We start from the raw sequence: 23,554 nt of genomic DNA on the forward strand, positions 1-23,554 counted from the left end.
AAAAGACACCTGTCAGTCTCGTACCCCAGACCTTGGGCGCAAAAACCTGAATGAAGTACCACTACACCACAGCAGACATGCAATAGCTTGGTGCTGAAAGAAATATATCATGCATTACAATAAGTGAATGTAAAGGGAGAATAGGAATGGCATAACACAAATCATGTTCTCTGGCCCTTAACCAGCAAGTGTTGTGGAATTGCATAACATGACTGTGAAAAGAGAACCAGCCATGCTAGTAGGGAATAATGTTACAGTAGCACCTTACAAATGCCACACAGTATCAGAGCAGGATAAGCACTGGCATATTTGAATAGGTCAGAGGCCAGACCTCCCAACTGTGACTGGTTTACAGGGATATCCCTGATTTGCAAACAAATGTTAGCTGTGCCCCTCAGACTCCCTGTGAAATGTAGCAGCAGTAGGCAGAAAGGTGGGGAATCCCACTTAATGATAAATGTCAATAAATGAGAGTAGACACTGCTTGCACTTCAGAAAAGGTGTAGTAATACATATGCTCAGAATCCAGATATGAGACATATACCAACCTTCTGACTGAGACAACAGTGTCCACAGCAAACAAGCATGGTCCCCACCTTGCAAAACTGAAAGGGCTATGCCTACCTAACCTATCATTTTATAGCAGTGTCCTGAAATCACAGTGAGAACTGCAATTACCACACAGCAGGCTGCATGCAATTACTAAATGGTGGGCACCAATTGGTGGCAAGGCCATCACATGCACATGTGCAGATACCTAGAAAAGCAGCTGGTATCTGCTGTCCACACATGCAATAATATCATTGCACCAACTGGGAGAGAGAGAGAGAGCGCAAGCGAGAGAGACAGACATAGACAGACAGACAGACGGATACAAACAGGCAGTAGGAGACAGACACTGAAAACAAACAGCAACACACAGAGGAAACCAAAACCAAAAAAAAACAAAAAAAACACCTACAACAGACGGAGGTGAGGAATACAAAGGTAAGGTATGTAACAGATATGTATTTGCTGACATCTGAAAGATGTGTCTGAAGGGTACCCTACATACTGTGAATCATCCATATGTGGCAGCAGTCCATATCTATATGTACATGCACATTTGCATAGGGCAAGGGACTTACTGCAACTGTTAGTGAAGGCTGGACATATGTATGTTGTTGAAGGCTGCTATGTGCATATATGTTTGTATGTTGTAGTGTGTGGTATTGCAGACAGCAAGCAGTGCCGTTATATGTCATGTGGTGATTAAACACTGTGGGACTGAGCTACAGGCAGTGAGGCCTGCTAAAGCTATACAGCCTGAGGACAGCAGAATGCATTCTGCACAACATTGTGCAATAGTATTACATAACCGTATGTCTCACAACTGTTGCATAATTGACATCCCCACCATGAAAGGTGGGCAGTATATGTGCCTATATGTGCAGCTATATGTACAGCAATGGATGTTTAGATTTATGTGTGTATATATATATATATATATATATATATATATATATATATATATGTATATATATATGTATGTATGTGTGTATGTATATATATATATATATATATATATATATATATATATATATATATATATATATATATATATATAGATATACAGAAATATAGATATATAGAATTATAGATATATAGATCTACATATAGATATGTACATATATGCATATATACATATAAAGATAGATATAGATATATGTAGATATATATATGGATATATATTGATATATATGGGTAAATACAGATATATATCGATATATATGGATATATATATATAGATATATATAGATATGTATGGTTATGTATAGATATGTATATATATATATATATATATATATATATATATATATATATATATATATATATATGGATAGATATGTATATATGTATGTGTATATATATATATATATATATATATATATATAGAGAGAGAGAGAGAGGAAGACATGGGGTCATATGTACTGCAACAGGTGCCTGTTGTCCAAGGCATGGACTGAACACCAGTGTTGATACTGCAGTGCCATACCCCGTGGCTTTACTGGGTGGTTTCCCTTCTCCATCTGTATTTGTAGGATGGTGACATCATCAGTCTTTCCAAAGAGGAATGTACCTCATTTAGTGTGTTTTCCGAGTCTCCAAAAAGGACACTCCATTCAAAGACAATTGCACACATACACAATAGGCATTCGCAGGATCCAAACCCCTACCTAACTATGTTATGACACTAGAGAGCTATCCATTAACACAGTGTGCTATTTGCTTTACTGGGTGGGTTCCCTTCTCCGTCTGTATTTGCAGGATGGTGACATCATCAGTCTTTCCAAAGAGGAATGTACCTCATTTAGTGTGTTTTCCCAGTCTCCAAAAAGGGCACTCCTTTCAAAGACAATTGCACACATACACAGTCAGCATTTGCAGGATTCAAACCCCTTCCTATCTATGTTATGATACTAGAGAGTAATGCATTAACACGGCACGCAATTTACTTTCCTGGGTGGGTTCTTTTCTCCTGCTGTATTTGTAGGATGGTGACATCATCAGATTTTCCAAACAGGAATGTACCTCTTTTAGTGGGTTTTCCCAGTCTCCAAAAAGGGGACACCTCTCAAAGGAAACTGCACGCAGACACCCCCCCAACACACACACACTGTTTGCAGGATTCTAACCCCTACCTAACTATGTTATGATATTAGAGAGATGCATTAACACGGTGCGCTATTTGTTTTACTGGCTAGTTTCTCTTCTCCTGCTGTATTTATAGGATGGTGACATCATCAGACTGGACATGGTGATGTGTGTACACTTTGTTTTATGCCATTCCAGGAATGGTCCATGTGGGTCAGCAGGTGTCAACAGCTTGAACAAGACTTCATAATCCTTATCTTGTGTGATCTATCTGTGGACACATTGACATTCTGTCATATGTCAATACATATTTATGCACAGCTTGTTGGTTTTGTGGATAGTACATGTGTCTGGGATATTGATAAAGGGCTATTCAAAGTCTATGTGAGACATGTGTAGATGTGTTCATTGATGTATGTCCTAGGTGGCTGCCTTGCAAACACTCTAGCATGTTTGGGAACCATGATCCGCACATGAACATACCACAGTTGATAGGGTTGTGTGTATGTCAGCTTCCAATAACTCTGTTTATGACTGCAACCATGATGGACTCCATGACCTTTCAGATCAGACTTCATAGGCGTACTGGACTTGACTTCCCATGATGTGTTTTGCACCAACACTTGTGGGGAGTGCCATATGTTGCTGTGACGCATTCAACCATTCCACATCCTGTGTAGGGGGTAAGGCTCAGCTGACTGCTCAGGTGCAGGATCTGTTTGTTCTGTAGTTTGTGCATGACACATATTGGGAATCAATGTATTCCACTTGCTGCCATGCTTTTGGCAGTGGGGGTAGCTGCTCATCCATTCTACATGTGATATCTCCTGGTATGATGATATGGCCTATTGTCAGTGGGAGGTGGGTATGTACATATGGGCCTGTCTGTCAGGATGTCGGCATTGTCAGTCAGGTACAGTTGGCCCTGACTCAGGACATATATGGGTGTACATTGCTATTTATGACATAGCTGAAGGAGGTGTCATGATTCAGTCTGGACTCCTTCTCAGCTACTCTTTACAAAACACCAACGAACATGAGCACTAATACCTGTTATACTCCTTTACACACTTAACACCCTACTGATCCTTTGTGATCAGGCTACAGAGTATGTCATCATAATATCCTGGCATGTCCAGGGGTTGGTTTTGTGTGTACTCTCCAGTCCAGCTGGTGACTATTGTGATATTGACACAATGTCACATCTGCCTCATGTACACAGACAACCCTCTCCTCCTCCCGACAAACTCAGATATATGTGTGAGATGCACCTATAGAGACATACAGGGTGCTGAACTCTCTCGATGCATGACTGGCACAGTCGATCAGGTGGTGAAGGTAACCACACACACACATATCCTCTAGCGACAGCACTCAAACCACATTATCACACATAGACATACTCGGATGCTGTAAATGTACTCTGCCTAAGCAGCAGAGACCTCCAAAGCAGACACACACACAACTGCTACCCCACTACAATACCCACATATCACATAGTTCATAATGTCAGTGTGCCACACAGTCACTGCCCTTTGGGCTAAAACAACACACCTAATACACTTGTAATAGGCGACACTTATCGTCAGACACACTGACATACCACTCACCAGCCCTAACAAGGGAATAGTCACTTTGGGCTGTCTGTCGGGTGCCAGGATCTGCCACATAACACAGGCAGTCAGGTCACTCCAAAGCAAGTACAGGACTGGCACCATCATTGTCCATGCTGGTGCGTAAAACCTCAGATGTTACTCCCTGGACCACATGACATGATACATGGAGGAACACTCTGATCATGTAGCCCAGGCCAGTACGACCCTGACCTTGTCTAGCATCTTACACCCGCCAATTATGATGTCACAGTATACAGACAAACATATCACGTTTAACAGTTGCCTAACAAATTTGTTTCATTCATAGGGGATACAGTGTCTGTCAGCCTGTGGTGACATGCTCAACATGCCACGTAGCTTCACTATGGACAGCTTGCACCTGTCACCCTTGGACTTTTGAATGCTGGCTAAGGCTCTTGCTACCACCATAGTGCCTTTTTAAGCAGGCCTCAAAAGACAAACCCACCTCCACAGACATTACAGGTTAAATGAAACTAAGGGTAATGCTGCTCAACACCAGATGTGTTACCCTCATATTGTGGCCACTCAGGACTCTCCTCAGTATGGAGGATAGCGATGTCTATGCACTAACAGACGCCTTGTTCAGGCTCACTTATGCACACCAGCACTACCAGGTTATGTTTCATACCATGCTTTCTGACAACAAGACTTGGAACAGACAACACAACTAGGGGGAGTATACATATACATCACAGATACACACACCACCGGGTTAGTAGCACTGCACAAAGCAACACAGATCATACATATACAACTACCATTGTGCAAAACTGCCTTTCAGTTTGTTGCCTGCTACAGACCACCCTCCCAAACTCAGGAACCACACTCGGCTTTCATGAGAACTATGGAGAATATGAAGGTCTCCACAAACACCATTATATTGGGTGACGTCATATACACAAATATTGACTGGGGATACTACTCAAGCCCCAACACCCTCACCCAACAGTTGCTACAATTTGTAGACTCATATGCTATGGCACAAACAGTCATCACAGCCACAAGGGGGAATACATATTGGATCTGATCATCACCAACATGGCGACTCTATGTTCCACACCAGCGATATACCCCTCATTGGTAAGGTCAGAACATACATGTATCGCACTGGGCATATATATATACCCTCCACACACCCATCCTGGGTAATCTTGGTGAACTTCTCATGAGCCAACGTCTCACTTCACCAAAGCAAGTTGGTATCCTTCAGAGACCCTGAGACAGTGGCAAATACGTCTCACACTGCTGAATCCTTAACATACACATTCTATGGACACCTAGTGGACTGCATGGATTGTGCTATCCCAAATAACAACAGGACTCACTACTCCAATGGCAGGGGACCTGTCTGGTAGACCCCAGCCATTAATAAGCTGTACAACGTCAGGAGGATGCTACTACATGATAGAGCACAATCCCAGACTGGGAAGGCATCTGTGATCTGTACTAGCAGACAGCTACGATCACTCATGAACTTTTCTAAGGGCTGCTTCTACCAGACAATTGCACCAGACATGTAGGACTATCACATGGCCTTCTTCAGTTATGTCAGGAACCTGGGTGGACACTCACTGATATGCTGTGAGTTACTGCATACTGACTAAACATACCCTGAATCCACTGGCATTGCCAACATCCTGGCAAACAGGTTCAGTGCAGATGTCTCCCCCCATCCCCCCTAAGGAGCAACTATCCATCCCATCAGAGTATAACCTCTCTGGCATCACACAGTAACAGGTGAGTGCTGACCTCCCCAAAGCGTACATCACAGTATCAATGGGACCAGACAGTGACCCGGCCTGCATCTTACACGAGCTTCATGACAGACGTAACCCTCACATTACATCATTGTTCAATATCGGAGTTACTACAGGATATGTACCCAAGGAATGGAGTACAGCGACAATGGTCCCACTCCACAGAGTTGGTACCACAACAGACCACAGACAATATTGCCCTATAAGCCTAACTAGCCTGTTCTGCAAAGCTATGGAGTGTATTGTCATGGGACTCATGCACATAGACATCGGGAACCTACAAACACTGTGTCCTACACATTTCAGCGTTGTTGTGGGCAGATCTTGCCTCTTGAACCTGTTTGTATTCTTTAAACAGTTAACAGGTCCATTGACATAGGGACGGTTGTCCACACAGCCTACCTGAACCTTGCAAAACCCTTCAACACAATAACCCACTGGGACATTATGCATAGGCTCACCAGCATTGATATGGACACATATCTCACACGATGGATTGCTACCTGGATCAGGGATAGCACCCACAAAGTCAGAATTGCAGGTGCCATGTCTGACTATACACCAGTTACATGTGGCATCCCACACGGCTTGGTCATGGGACCTCTCTTGTTCAGTATATATTTGTCTGACGTACCGGCTACCACAGGGGGAATATGGCTGAACATGTTTGCACTTGACTGCAAACTGGGTGCCATGATCAACTCTCCAGCTGCCACATGCATACTCAAACAGGGTCTCACAGAGATGGATGACTGGTGCCTGAGCCATGCCCTACAGCTAAATGCCATTAGTTGCATAGTCATCCCCTGGGACATGACTTGTTCGTACTGTTGCCTTTGACATTCACGTTGCCGAAGTGGTTGGACACACCTTCTATCTGGGCCACCTTATCCCATATGGTTTCACATCTAGATCGAGTGAGGTCATTGTGCCCCTATACTCATCACAACCATGCTTGGTTACAATGCCAAATTTGGGGTGTACCTTACCTGACACCTGCAGCAACTGTACTGGCCACAGAAATTCCTCACCAAGCAGATCTAGGGACTCACACAAATGCCCTGCACAGTTCGGATGCAGTAACTCCAGCTCTACTCAGTCACTTACCACCTACTCGGATATGATGTGTGCCTGTTGTTTACAGATATACCCAACCCAGATTTACTGGACATGCTCCACCTCAGGATATCCGACTCTCTTTGAGCTACACACTCCAGGGAAGTATACCTCAGCACAGATGTTAATAGGACATGCTGGAGGGACAGAGTCTTATCCCAGAGCCTCCACTCACTCCAGATTGTAATCCCAGTTTCACATAGGCAGAGCCACCCACTGACTGCCTATAGGAGACATCTTGATGACTGTATGGGTGATCGTATGTTTACCCCTGGAATATCTTCTGTATCCCTGCTAGACAGAGGCACACTAGCCTAAACATACATGCGCTATCTTGTGTGACCTACTATTCACACACACAGTGTAGTAATCTGACAGGGTTGCGAATGCCAAACACACTCTGGCTAGGCTTGTACATGCCCTAGGCCAGATAGCCTAGTATCGACCTCTGAACCTATGCTAATGTTCAGGATGCACAATGTTTATTGCTGATACTGTTTGCAGGTCTTTATCGTCTTTGCTTTACCAGTTTCTATGAACAACTTCGGTATCTGCAGAACATATTTGATTGTGACAGGGTTCCTCTATATTATAGATGTGTCTGTTGTCTTATAACTGTGTGCACAGGGTAGATTGCTGGATAGTGACAGGTTCCTGGGTTAACACATGCAACTGCCAGATATGCGTGGCCCACTGCTGTACTCAGACATGGCCTAAGTGTGTGAGCATGCCCAGTTCAGGCTTTCTGTGTTTTGTTGCCTGACATTTGTCTCATTTATTCAAGTGTGTGAGCATGCCCAGTGTGACCTTTCAGTATGTTGCTATCTAAGGTCCACTACATTTGTTGATGTGTGTGAACATGACCAATATTAACATTTATACTGTGTGTGTTGGAAGTCAGGTTCTGTTCTTACTGCAGGACTCACCTTTGTGTCATAACTCGACAAGGATTATGCTGTGCCTGCAGGGTTTCCATGAGATACTTTGCATAGACTTATCAACATTCCTTCATACAGGCTGACCACTGTAATACTGTCATGGTTTAGTGGTTCAGTTCTTTGACGATCGTGCACTGTATCTTGGGTTCGAGGCCCATCACTGCTTTATATTTTGATACTGAGCAGACCAGACTGCTTAAGGGCCAGTTAAACAAATATGAGCATGTTGGATTTTGTTCAGTTATGCCCTACTTAGACCAGGCTTATCCGACGTCGCTCAGTGTTCACCAACATTGCTGGACGTTGCCCAGTATTACTCAGCATTGACCACAGTTGTGCTAGTTGGTGTGTGTGATTTTGTTTGCATATACTACATGGTGGTAAATGCTGATTAGCACTGCTTTATATTGTTTAACACATGGCAATCATGCCTTAGGTGGTGCTGTAGGGCTGCCTATGTCAGATGCACATACTACACTCCCTGTACATGTTTGAAAGCAGGTAGTGCCAACTTAGGCATTCCTTTTACTATATGTGCGAGTCAGAGAGAGGTATCATTTCCAGAGTTCCTACTGAGCCAGTGTATGTGCTATGCGTTGCCTCTTTGCCAAAGCCAAAGCATACTGGGCATGCCTCCTTCTGCCTACTGGGACAGGCTCAGTTTGTTCCTCCTCCGAGTCACGCTCTGCCTGTGATGGCCTTGGCAATGGTGAGGGGGCTGTTTGGCCCAGGCCTATGCTGGTCCTGCTGCAGCTGTTTTCGCAGGATCATATTATGTAGCATAGCACATACCATGACAATTTGGGTACATGTAGTTGGTGAGTACTGCAAGGCTCCACCAGATGTGTCCAGACACCGGAACCGTGACTTGAGCAGCCCAAACACACACTCTATTACATTACGTGTTTGTGCGTGTGCCTCATTATGGCGTTCCTGTTCAGGTGTTTGTGCGTTTCTGATGGGTGTCATCAGCCACAGCTCCAGTGCATAGCCAGCATCCCCCAGTAGGTGACCATGTGGGATGTCTCCATTGGCAAATGTCTGGTACAGCTGCGTCAGATGCCAGATATGGGAATCATGGTAGCTTCCAGGGCAGCCTGCACACACATTCAGTATTATGCCCTGGGCATCACACATGACCTGGCAGTTGATGGAGGGGAAGCCCTTGTGGTTGAAGTAGACCCTACCCCGCTCGCCAGCTGGTGATTTGATGCATATGTGCGTGCAGTCTATTGCACCCACTACCTCAGGGTATTCCGCTATTTGCTGGAAGAGACGCATATTGCTGGCCAATACCTCACGGGAATTGGGGAAATATACATGATCACTGACATGTGCTGACATGGCATACAGGAACTGGTGCAGTACCCTGGATGCTGATGCCTGTGATATCCCCATCATATCACCAGTTTGTCTCTGGAAGGTACCTGTTGCTAGTATTCTTAGGCCAACACATACCTTGGATTCCACTGGGATGGTTTCCCCTCTGTTGGTACTGTGTGTAAGGCGTGGCCTGCACAGCTCAACAATTTTCTGCAGGAGGTCTCTGTGCACTCTATAGCACTCCACTATCTCCAGCTCATGCAGCCCCTGGTAGGTTACCCTGGGCCTGTACACTCTTCTCCGTCTCCTCACTGTGGGTTGTCCAGCAGCATTTCCATTGTCACCACCCTCAGCATGTTGCATATGTCACCTTATAACAGCAATGGCAGCCCCTAACATTTCTTTGTCTCAGTAAAGCTTTTTCAGTTTTCACTTCTATTAGCTTACTGCAGTGTCTGTTGTGAGAAACATAATGGACTGTTGTTTGTAGAGTTTTAAGTGATAGGCTGGGTTGGGCTAGTGTACTGCCTGTGTAATTGCCTGATTCTGATTGTTTTCACCTGCTAGCTCTGCTAGTACTCCCTGGTAGCTTCCTACTATTTGTTGTGCTTCCTTTTTCCTTTCTGTTTCCTCAGGGTGGAGCGCCGCGCACACAAGCGCAAACATGCGCACAGCAGCTAACATGCGAGCACACATGCTTACACGGACTAAAAGTTGCTTATTCGGGTTAAAACACGCTCACACCAGCGCAAACGCGCTTACAACTCTTTAAACAGCCTTATACATGCTTACTCCAGCTTAAACGCGCGCACTCACGCTTACAGGCGCGCACTCTGTCTTACACGGGTTTATAGGCACGCACACGCTCGCATGCATGCTCAGCAAGAAGCTTTGGTGTTATCCACGGCATACACCTTCCATTTCTTGCCTTTCCCTAGCCTACCTGTTGACACACCTCTTTCCATGATGTGTAAATGACAGCTGACACATGCCACTCTGCTCCAATGAGCTTCACTTCTTTCATACATGCCCCCCTCGTGATGTCACCTATCTTCTACTCTGGTACTCCCCTTATCCTACACCTACACTCCACTGACTGTGCTCATTTGCTATGTAAACTTGCGATTCACTATGCTAACCCTCATTTACATAGGATTGCCTACTAATGCTTGGTTACATCTCTTAGACTGAGCTTCCCACCTTAGCAACCTCTACTCGGTGGCCATGTTGTCTTCAGCCTGCCATTCCGTTGCATTGTACATTAACAATTTAAATAAGATCCACATTTGTGGGTTTTAATTTTTAGTTTTCTGGGTTTTAGAGTGCAGCCCGTTTGTGCAGCGCTGCGCTACGCTTAAACATCGGAAATCGGAGAAAAAATATAATTATTTTTATTTTCATATTGCATCAGGAAACATTTCCAATGGCCATATATTTGGCCATTGGCATGCTTCCTGCACTGGATGCAACCTTTATTTGGAGCTGTCATGGCTCCGTTTTGCTATTTGCAGAACGGTACTCAGTTGTCAACTGAGTACATTTCTGCAAATAACACTGCTCTTACTCAGACAGGTTCAGGTTTCCTGAATCGCAAATCTACCTCATTTGCATGCCTTTTGCCTGCAATTGAGGTAATTTGCATATCCCAGCCCTGTCCGTATAATAGCCATTTTAGAAGCTCTCTTGCACGCCCCTGCAAGCTGTTCCTGGATCGCTCGTCGGACATGATGGCTGCATGGAGTCTTACTCTACTCTAAGACTCCGTGCAAGCCTTTGTGAATCCGGCCCAGTTACTATTACATTTGTAATATTTTGTAAAGAATGTGCAGTATCTCAGCAACCACTCAAGTTACACACATACTGTCAGCAGCATTTTATGCATCTGGCTGAGAGCTTTCATATGAGGCTAAGTAGCTTGGTCTGTCTTACTGGGTTGTTGAGATATTTAGAAAAATGTGAACATTATGTTTGTATAATTTAATATCATAAAAAGAACAGTTAATATCTATTTACTGCACTAGACAGAGGTCAAATATTAATGCAGTTGAGTTTACTGTTGTATAGGCTATAAGATGAAATCTTTTAAAACATTGTACAAAGTATGGTTTTGGAATTATTGATCCAAATATGAACAAGCAATATTTGATGCCTACAGGCATCAGTTGGAGTTAACTGCAGATGCACCTGGAGGCATCGCTCGCATATAATGAGTTAAGAGCACAAAAAGACCACAGTCATTCTGGGGCTGGTTTGTCTCTCCTTCTCCAGATCCCCAATAAGACTCCCTACTGGCACAGCAATAGACTTGAGATCTCAGCTGAGTGACCAAGCCAAGGCCTCCTACACCCTCTCTGTCCAACCAGTGCTTCATGTCCCTGCCAAAGTAGCTGACACACACACTCTTTGAGGTTTAATTTATAGACACACACACACATGCACACATACACACCTGGGAAAGGCCGCCACAGGTTTCTCAGCTATATCCCCTTTTGTCCAGACTACAAGGTAGTTATTACTGCCACCAGTAACTCCTTATCAGCTACTTTAAGGCCCTTAACAAAAGGTATCCAATCTTACCGTGTAATGTTACTATGAATACGAATGGCAGTTTGGCCAAGAGCAAGGTTATTTGGAGTAGTCCACAGTGTCAACAAATAAATATGCAAATACTCTCAGAGCTTAACTATGTCTTATAAATATCAGCCACAATGATAGATTTAAATATATTTAATAATAAATAATAAAAAAGCAAGAAAATACTCAGTAAACAATCACAGTTACATCGGAGTTCAAAATCACAGGAAATGTTTAAAACAACACTGCAGGACAGTCTCAAATAAATAAAGAAATCATCTAAGCTATACTTCACTATATTTCTGTCTGAATCTAAGAGAAATTACTGTACCCTAGTTAACTTACTTCCAGAGCAAGGCAAGTGTGGTGAATGGATCTTCTAGCTGATGTTGTTGGGTGCAAGTCAGAATACAAAATACTCTGTCTCTCTCAGAGACTCCTCAGATTAGTACCTCAAATATTACTGCTGGGTTAGCTTGCAGGATGACATCACTTCTTTAGTTCCCAAGCTAAACCTCCATTGCTAGGAAACTGCCAGCATTTAGCATCTACCTGTGAAAAATATATAGCCCTCAGACCTTTGCAGCTGCTGGAAGACATAAAACAATAAAACACTTACAAGACAATCCAGAAAGCTCCCTAGTTTTAGACATCCTGTCTCATTGTTGCATTGAAACCATCTTTTATGGCACAGTTATAAAATAATTTAATTTTAACTAGTTTTTCTGAAGTTTTGCAGGTTAACCTTCTATGTTCCACTCTTAAAATATATGCATTTACACAGCTACAATAGTGCATATATATTTCTGTTCTTTTCCAGAAGTGTACACTGCAGATACATCTTTAAGCTCAGTACTTTACTAACCATTTCAACACACACTTCTGTAACTGCAGTTTGATATACAGACAACATACAATTCTAATACATTTGTAGCACAAGCATATGAATCATGTTGATATTTACGAATGACATATGATTATTTACAAAATTCTAGCTAGCTTGGCTGGAAGTATTTCCCTTTGTCACATCCACCTTGCACAGGAAGGTAGGGCAACTAAAGATGAAATGTCAGTCAAACCACCACCGTTGGAGAAGGACAACTTTCTGGCATCTCTGCATGTGGGATTGCCATCACAGTGTTTCCATGATGAGGTGACAGATCTTGTGACTGAGCTCCATCATGCCACTCAAGTATCAGTTGAAGATGCCCTGTGTGTATAGTTGAGTCTCCTCTATTGAGACATAAATGATTTGGTCTGATCACTTTATAAATGAACACTATACTGATATTGTGTGCTTGCTGTGCAGTAGGTACAATTGCAACCTGCAAGAGCACCTCAGCATATTCCCTCCAAATACATGCACTACTACAGCCCACATTGTCTCACATGCCCAGACAAACAGTAAGAGTAGCCCCTCACAAAGTAATTTGCAGTAAACCCCTTCAGGCCCTCTTCATGCACACACACTGCATTCAGAAATGTTCAGCTTGTACAGCAATCACACATTGCTCTGTGGAAGACATTGCACACTCTTATTCCCTCCCCAGGCTGTGCAAATGGTGATAATTGTGCTCTGCCATTTGTAATTTGCTACTTGGGCAGCAATGCACAGTGTGGTCAGGCTATTTATGGGTAGGCACAGTATGATACTGAGTTTGCACGCATCACTTTTACTGTACTGTACTATATATACTTTATTATGGACCAAAGCTATGTGCAAGCCACTGTCTCATTGCCAGTGCCATGGCATACTGCACCTTCCTCCATCTAGCATGTTCATTTCTTGCTTGCTGCTCAAGTATCCTCCTCATCTGGCTCACCCTCCACTGCCTCATCTGCTGGAAGATGTCCCCCTGCATATGGCCTCCCTGCTGCATTTGTTTCCTCATTGTCATGTTGTGTAAAATTATACACATTGAGAATATCTTAGCCCAGGTGGCAGGGTCATACAGCAAAGCACCACCAGATACATGCAGGCAGTGAAAGTGTGTCTTCAGCAGCCAAAACACAAGCTCCATGATCTGGGATAGGCTATAGCTGTATCCACTGTATATTACAATCTGGGGATTTCATCAACCATGACTACAGAGCATATCTGGCATCACCAATAAGATGCCCTAGGGAAAGACACCCTTCAAAAACCACTGATAAAAGCTGCACTTGTGAAATTTGTGTAAGTCTTGGTAACTGCTTGGTCGACCTGCAAGCACATTGGAGAAATCCATCTTTACAGTACAGACCACTTGTCATTTGATGGAGTGGTACCTTTTACGTTTCACTTACCTTATTCCCTGCTCACTAATTGGAGCTTTTATATCAGTGTGTGTGCAGTCTGTAGTTCTCAGCACCTCACAAAAGAGCACTATATCATAGAACTCCCTCAAGATGTTGTTCTTATCTTCTGTGGTACAAGGGAGTCACATATGCTACCCACATACTGCAGCATGGCAACAAGAAAGTGATGGTGTATTCTCAAGGCAGATGTATTGTATATGCTTGCTTTACCTCCTCTTGGTCACCAAAAGATCACTAAAGCTAATAAATGAAAAGCCAGATAATCCTTAGTATCTACTGGGATAAATAATCCAAGACTCCCATGAGTTTACAGTTAAGGCTGACCAATGTTTACCAGCTCCTGAAAGGTGTTTCTGTCTACTTGGTATTAGCATGCAATGCTGGTACTGTGAAGGCCACGAATGCTGTACCTAATATAAATGTGATCTTTAACCAATATGCTGATAGCAAATATGTAAATGCCATACCTATCAAAAAAGTGATTTCTAACCAACATGCTGATAATAAAAAAGCACCAATGGAATGTGTAAAGCAACTATTGAAATAGCAGAATCAGCATATTGTCTCTGTATCTCCATTAGTCTTTCAGCTTTTCCCTGTTAGGGGTTGCCACAGTGGAACTCCGATCCACTCATGATTAGCAGTGGACTTTATTACCAGCCCGACACCCAGCCTTCAACAAAGGCACGCCCACTCACGCTCGCATCTAAGACATGCAGACTCCACACAGAAGGCTCTCCAGCTGAGAATCAAATGGGAGAACCTCTTGCTGTGAGGTGACAACACTACCGCTGCACCACTACGGCTTCTAGAATCTTCTGATCAAGTTATTAAATATATAGTATATGAGGATGGGAACGAAGTGAAGGTAATACTAGATATTGGGTGCATGGTCACACTTATTGAGAAGACATTATTAAGGGTCCCAATGGAGAGATGATAAGTCAGCAAACAGAAAAGAGTGGTATTGCTGGAATTGAATTTATCCTCAAAGCAAATGAAAAGCAGTAATTAGGACCGTCCACAGAGATTCATGAAATATAACAGAAGTAAACTGGATATACTACTGCGCAGCTAAATAACAGTTAAAGTCTTACCACAAAAACATAGGAAAGGTAGGGGAGAAATTGGATGCCATCATGGTGGTGTCAAGCATTGAAATCTATAAGGTAGTTAAGGCAAGAAGTGTCACTGTTAGAAGAGTATAGAAAAAGAAAGAGATCAACAAAAATACTCAGAAAGATAGATGTGATAAAAGCCATGTGCAGTATCAGAACAGATTAGCAAATAATAAACTAAAAATATCAGCACAGGCAGAAAAACATAGACGATACAAATAAATATAAAGGAAAAGTACAAAACAAGCAATTTAGTGATGATCCAAAACAGTTTTACAGAGAATTGAGAATACAGAGAATACAGGTGAACCTGTATTTCACCACCAGTAAAGATGTACCTGTACTCCAGCACTGGCACCCCTATACCTATACTCCAGCACCAGCAAACCTGAACCTGTACTCCACCACCAGCATAGCTGTACCTGTACATGGGCACTGGCACACCTGTACTTGTACTCCAGTATCACCACACATGAATGTGTACTGAAGCACCAGCACACCCATACCTGTACACCTGAACCAGCATAGCTGTACCTGTATCCAGCACTTGCACTGTTGTACTTGTACTCCAGCACCAGCACACCCATACCTGTCCTCCAGCACCAGCACGGCTGTGCCCATATTCCAGCAACAGCACACATATGCTTATCTTGTACTGCAGTACCAGTACATCTGAACCTGCACTGCAGCACCAGAACAGCTGTCACTGGAGTCCAGCACTGGCACACCTACAGCTGTAATCCAGCACCAGCACATCTGAAACTGTACTCCAGCAATGGGATGCACAAAAACACACACCCACACACACACACACACACACACACACACACACACACACACACACACACACACACACACACACACACACACACACCTATGGACAACACTGCACCTATACCTGTACCCCAGCACTGGCACAGCTGTACTTGTACTCCAGCAGCACCACAGCTGTACCTGTACACCATCACTAGCACACCTATACCTGTACTCCAGTACCAGCACACCTACACCTGTACTTCTGCACCAGCATAGTTGTACCTCTAAGACAGGAACAGCATAGCTGTATCTGAACTCCAGCTCCAGCACAGCAGTGCATGTACTCCTCCAACAGTATAGTTGTATCAGTTCTCAAGCACTGGCACACCTATACCTGCACTCAAGAACCATCAAACCTGAACCTGTATTCCACCACCAGCAGAGTTATACCTGTACTCCACCCAGCACAGATGTACCTGCACAAAAGCACTGGCACACCTATACCTGTACTCCAGCACCGGCAGAGCTGTACCTGTACTCCACCATGAGAACAGCTGTATCTGTATCCCAGCACCAGCATATTCATACCTCTACTCCAGTACCAGCGCACCTGAACCTGTACATTACCACCTGCATAGCTATACCTATACTCCAGCACTGGCACCCCTGTACCTGTATTCAAACACCACCACACCTGAATCTGTACTCAAGCACCAGAACATATATATCTGCACTCCTTCACAAGCATAACTGTACCTGTATTCCAGGACTGGAACAGCTTTACCAGTACTCCAGCACTGTCACACCTATAACTGTACTTAAGTACCAGCACACTTGAATCTGTACTCCAGCAGCAGCACATGTATAGCTGTGCACTTCCACCAGTAAAGCTGAACTTGTACTCCAGCACCTGCAAAGTTGTACCTGTACTCCATCACCAGAACACCACTACCTGTACTCCAGCACTGCCACATCTCTACCAATACTCCTGCACTGGTGCAGCTCTACCTGAATCCCAAAACCTGCACACCTGACCCTGCACTCCAGAACCAGCATACCTATACCTATACTCAGGCTTTGGCATAGCTGTACCTGTACTCCAACATCAGCACAGCTGTGCATCTACTCCAGGAACAGCATGCCTATACTTGTACTCAAGAACCAGCAAACCTAAACCTGTACATATATCTGAACCTCAAAGAACAAGAAATCTGGACAAAGCAATATATAATGCAGGTACCAAGGCACAAATAGGCACACATTTTAAATATTGCTCTTATAAATTTTGAAAGTTGATAGAATAACAGATTTTACATCAGCCTGAATTTTCTGAAGAATATGAAGTATAAAACTCAATTGTCTGTCATTATGTTCTGATTTCAGTGCTCAAGGATTTACCAATGATTTGCCAAAAAAAAAAAATATGAGGAACAGACTAAAAATATGAGGCAAAAATCTGGACATTCTGCAAAAATATGGATACTTGAGAGGTATGATTTCATCAGCAGCACAGCTGTCCCTGTACTCCAGCACTGACACATCTATACCCAGATTCTAGCACCAGCATACTTGAACCTGGACTCCTGCACCCCACAGGTGTACCTGTACCTCACCACCAGCATGCCTCTACATGTACTCTAGCACCGGCACACCAATACTTGCACTCCAGCATCAGCCCACCTGAACCTGTACTCCACCGCTATCACAACTGTAGCTGCACTATATCACTGAGACACCTATATCTTTACACCAGCACTGGCACATCTGTAGCTGTATGGAAGCACTGGCAGAGCTGTAACTGTACTCCAGCCCTGGCACACCATTAGTCATACTCCAGCAGTAGCACAGCTGTACTGGTACTCCATCACCAGGACAACTGAATATGTACTACACCACTAGCATAGCTGTACCTGTATTCTAGCATCAGTGCAGTTGTCCCTGTACCCCAGCACACCTGTATCTGTACTCCAACACATCTATTCCTGAACTCAAGCACCAGTACTTAATTAACACATGATGTCATAATTTACAAATACTTTCCTCAGTTCAAGGCCCTATGGAGCTTCTGTGGGAAGAGCAGTTAAATAAAAAAATAAATAGAAATGAATAAAAAAGTGACCAAGAGTGACTGTGAATCAGACTTGCAGTGTGGTATTGTGGAGTTGCCAACACAAGCATATTTATACCCTCTTCTCAAGAATCAGCATACCTGAACCTGTAGTCCAACACCAGTGCAGTCCTAAATGTATTCCAGCACTGGCATACCTATACTTGTACTTCAGCACCAGCACATCTGAACCTGCACTCTAGCACCAGCACACTTACACCTATACTCCTGTACCAAGATAGCTGTACATGTACTTCAGTACCAGCTCAGTTGTACATGTACAGCAACACTGGTACACCTATACTTGTACTCCAACAACAGCACAGCTATACCTTTACTGCATCACCAGGGTACCTGAACTTGTACTCCACCAGCAGCACAGCTGTATCTGTAGTCCAGTGCCAGCACAGTTGTTGTACTCCAGGAAACCTATACATGTATGCTAGCATACCTTTTACTGTACTCCAGCACCACCACTTAACACAGGATGTCAAAATAAAAAAAAAAAAAAAAAAACACTTTCTTCAGTTCACAGCACTATGGAAATTCTGGAGGAGGCATTACGATAAAAAAAATAAATAAAAATGAATAAAATTGTGACTAAAAGTGATCATGGATGGGACTTGCAGCATGGTACTGTGGAGTTGAGTACACAAGCATAGCTGTACCTACACTCAAGACCCAGCACACCTGAACATGTACTCAAGCACCAGCACAGCTGTACCTGTATTCCAGCACAGGCAAATCTATACCTGTAATCCTGATGAGCCTGGTCTGCAAGGCTATGGAGCGTATCATCATGGAACTTATAAACAATGACATCAGTAATTTCCAAACTCTGGACCCTACCCAGTTCGGGTTTGTAAAAGGCAGATCATGTCTCCTAAACCTGATAGACTTCTTTGAAGTGGTCACCAAAGCTGTAGATGAGGGTAAGGTGGTACACACAGCCTATCTAGATCTTGCCAAGGCTTTTGACACCATCCTCCACTCTGGAATTATAGACAAACTCACTAAACTAGGTATAAATCCCTATGTCACAAGATGGGTTGCCAACTGGCTCACTGACCAAACCCACACTGTGAAAGTAGCAGACTCTAAATCCAACTTCAGACCAGTGACAAGTGGAGTACCGCAGGGTTCAGTCCTAGGTCCTCTCCTGTTTGGTATCTACTTCTCTGAAGTACAGGCTAACACAGAAGGTCTTTGGCTAACAAAGTTTGCAGATGACTGCAAACTAGGAACAATAATCAAATCTCCTAACGATGTGGACATCCTACAAAAGGGCCTCACTGAGACAGATGCCTGGTGTCTAAGCCATCGCCTCAAGCTCAATGCCAAAAAGTGCATTGTCATCCCTTTTGGTAAAAACTCTGTACTCATGAACTACCACATAGGCGGTAGTCTACTTAATACCGAAAGTGTGATAAGAGACCTTGGAACACAGGTGGACAGTAGTCTCTCCTTTGATAATCACATTGCCACAGTAGTCAGAAAATCCTTCTAAGTGGCACACCTCATCACAAAATGTTTCTCATCCAGGAAAAAAAAGGTCATTGTTCCCCTCTACTCATCACTCATTAGACCCATTATAGAGTACAATGCCCCTTTTGGTATGTACCTCACAAGACATCTACAACAACTGGAAAGGCCACAGAAATACCTCACAAAGAGGATTACCGGCCTCAAACAGATGCCCTACACAGATCATCTCAAAAAACTCCAGCTTTACTCTGTCGCATATCGCCTACTCAGAGGCGATGTCTGCCTAACATACAAAGCTATGTCAGACCCTGAGCTGTTGGACATGCTCCATGCAAAGAAATCTCTCTGAGCTACATGCTCTAGGCACCTAAACCTTGTCACCACAATAAACAGAACATGCTGCAGAGAAAGATTCCTATCTCAGAGACTTCCCATACTCTGGAACAAACTACCTATCTATATCAAACAAAGCTCCTCATTAGCACTCTTCAAGAAAAATCTTGATGATTGGATGGGAGATAGGAAATTCACCCCGGGGATCACTTCTGTGGCTCTTCTTGACAGGGGCACAGGAAAATAATTTTCTTGGGTGGCAATAGCCAGGGTACCGTTTGGCTAGGCTTATATAGGCCCTAGGGCCAATAGCCTAGTACCTACCTATGAACCTATGAACCTATGAACAGCACCACACTATGGAGCTTCTGTGTGAGGAGCAGTTAGATAAATATGAAATAAATAGAAATGAATAAAAAAGTGACCAACAGTGATTGTGAATCAGACTTGCAGTGTGGTATTGTGGAGCTAACAACACAAGCATAGTTGTACCTCTTCTCAAAGAACAGCATACCTGAACCTGTAGTCCAACACCAGTGCAGGCCTAAATGTATTCCAGCACTGGCATACCTACACTTGTACTTCAGCACCAGCACATCAGAAACTGCACTCCAGGACCAGCACACTTACACCTATACTCCTGTACCAGGATAGCTGTACATGTACTTCAGCACCGGCACAGCTGTAACTGTACCCCAGCACAAACACACCTACACCTGTTCTCAAGCACCAGCACAGCTGTAGCTGTACTCCAGAAGTGGCACACTTATACCTGTACTCCAGCATTAGCACAATTAAACCTGTTCTCCAACACTATCACACCTATACTTGTACTCCTGCAACAGCATAGCTGTCCCTGTACTACAGTACAGGCATAGCTGTATTTGTGCTCCAGCACTAGCACAGCTGTAAGTGTACTCTAGCACTAGCACACTATGCCTATACTCAAGCACCAACACAGCATCACCTGTACTCCACCACCAGCACACCTATACCTGTACTCTAGCACAAGCATAGCTGCCCCTGTACTCCAGCACTGGCACACCTATGCCTGTTCTCCAGGACTGGCACAGCTTTACCTGTACTCCAACACCAGTACAACTGTACCTGTGTACCAACCCCTGCCCAACTATATAGGTACTTTAACACAGGCATACCTATACCTGTACACCAGCACCGGCATAGCTGTACCTGTACTCCAGCACCAGTACAGCTATACATGTACTCCACTACCAGCACAGTTGCATCTGTATCTCAACATCTGCACAACTGAACCTGTACTCCAGCACCAAAACATCTAAATCGGTACTCCAGCACCAGCACATGTGAATTTATAATCCAGTGCCAGCATACCTATACCTGTACTCCTGCACAAAAATAGCTGTACCTGTACTCCATGACTGACACAGCTTTTCCTGTACTCAAGCAGCAGCAGTACAGTTCTACTAATACTCAAGCACAAGCACATCTATACCTGCACTCCAGCATCAGCAACCCTATACCTTTACTCCAGCACTGACACAGCTGTACCTGTACTCCAGGACTGGCAGAGCTGTACTTGAACCCCAGCACCTGCACAGGTGTACTGTACTCAAGCGCCAGCACACCTATACCTGTACTCCAGCATCAGCAAGCCTATACCTTTACTCCAGCACTAACACAGCTGTACCTGTACTCCATGACTGCCAGATCTGTACCTGAATCCCAGCACCTGCACAGGTCTACTGTACTCAAGCACCAGCACACCTATACCTGTATTCCAGCATGAGCACACCTATACCTATACTCACGCACTGGCATAAGTGTTCCTGTACTCCAGCACCAGAACAGTTGTAATTGTACAGCAGCACTGATGCAGCTGTACCTGTACTCCAGCACCGGCACAACTGTACTTGTACTCCAGCAATAGTACAGCTGTACCTGCATTCCAGCACAGTTGTTCCTCTACTTCAGCACACCCATACATGTACTCCAGACCCAGCACTTAATTAACACATGATGTCATAATACACAAATACTTTCCTCAGGTCAAAGCACTATAGAGATTCTAGGTTAGCAGCAGTCAGAAAAAAAATAAATAATAATGAATAAAAAAGTGACCAAACGTGATTTGTGAATTAGACTTGCAACATAGTATTGTGGAGTTGACAATACAAGCATAGCTGTACCTGTTCTCAAGAATCAGTATACCTGAACCTGTACTCCACCACCTGCACAGCTTTACCTGTATTCCAGCACTGGCACACCTACACCTGTACTTCAGCCCCAGCACACCTATACCTGTACTCCCAACACCAGCATACCTATGCCTGTACTTCAGCAACAGTACAGCTGTACCTGTAGTGAAATACCAGTGCACCTATACATGTACTCCAGCACTGGGACAGCTGTACCTGTACTGAAGTGCTGGCATAGCTGTACTTGTACTCCAGCAGTGCTGCACCAGTACTTGTACTCCAACAGCAACACAGCTGTACCTGTACTCCATCAGCAGGATGCCTGAACCTGTACTCCACCACCAGCACAGCTGAACTTGCAGTCCAGCACCAGCACTGTTGTTCCTGTACTCCAGCACACCTTTTCCTGTACTTCAGCACCAGCATTTAATTAACACAGGATGTCAAAATTCACCAATATGTTCTTCAGTTCACAACACTATGAAAATTCTGGGGGGTGTAGGAGTTAAAATAAAAAAACTAAATAAAAATTTAATAAAAATAAATCAAATAGTGACCAAAAGTAATTGTGAATGGAACTTGCAGCATGGTACTATGGAGCTGACAACATAAGAACAGTTTTAACAATACTCGAGAACTAGCACACCTGAACCTGTACTCCACCACCAGCACAGCTGCACCTGTATTCCAGCACAGGCACACCTATACCTGTAATCCAGAAGCAGCAAACCTGAACCTGTACTCCACCACCAGCACAGCTGTACCTGTACTCCACTACTGGCAAACATACACCTGTAATCCAGCAGCAGCACACCTGAAACTGTACTTCAGCACCAGTACACCTGTACCTGTACTCCTGCACCAGCATATCTACACCTGCACTCCAGCACTGGCATACCTATACCTGTACTCCATCACCTGCAGCACAGTACCTGTATTCCAGCACCAGCACACATTTACCTGTGCTCGAATACCAGCACACCTACACCTGTACTCCTGTACCGGCAAAGCTGTACCTGTACTCCAGCACTAGTACAGTTTTACCTGTATTCCAGCACCAGCACAACTATACCTGTACTTAAGAAATATCAAACCTGAACTTGTATTCGGCCACCAGCAGAGCTGTATGTGTATTCCAACACTGGCAAACCTATAACTGTACTCCAGCACCAGCACACCTGAAACTGTATTCCACCACCAGCACAGCTGTACCTATACACCAGCGATGGCACACCTACACTTGTACTACAGCTCCAGCACACCTTAACCTGTACTCCAGCACTGGCACAGCTATACCTGTA

The sequence above is a fragment of the Protopterus annectens genome, chromosome 14.part0 (assembly GCF_019279795.1).
Source record: "Protopterus annectens isolate FY-2018-M chromosome 14.part0, PAN1.0, whole genome shotgun sequence".
Taxonomy (NCBI): Eukaryota; Metazoa; Chordata; order Ceratodontiformes; family Protopteridae; genus Protopterus; species Protopterus annectens.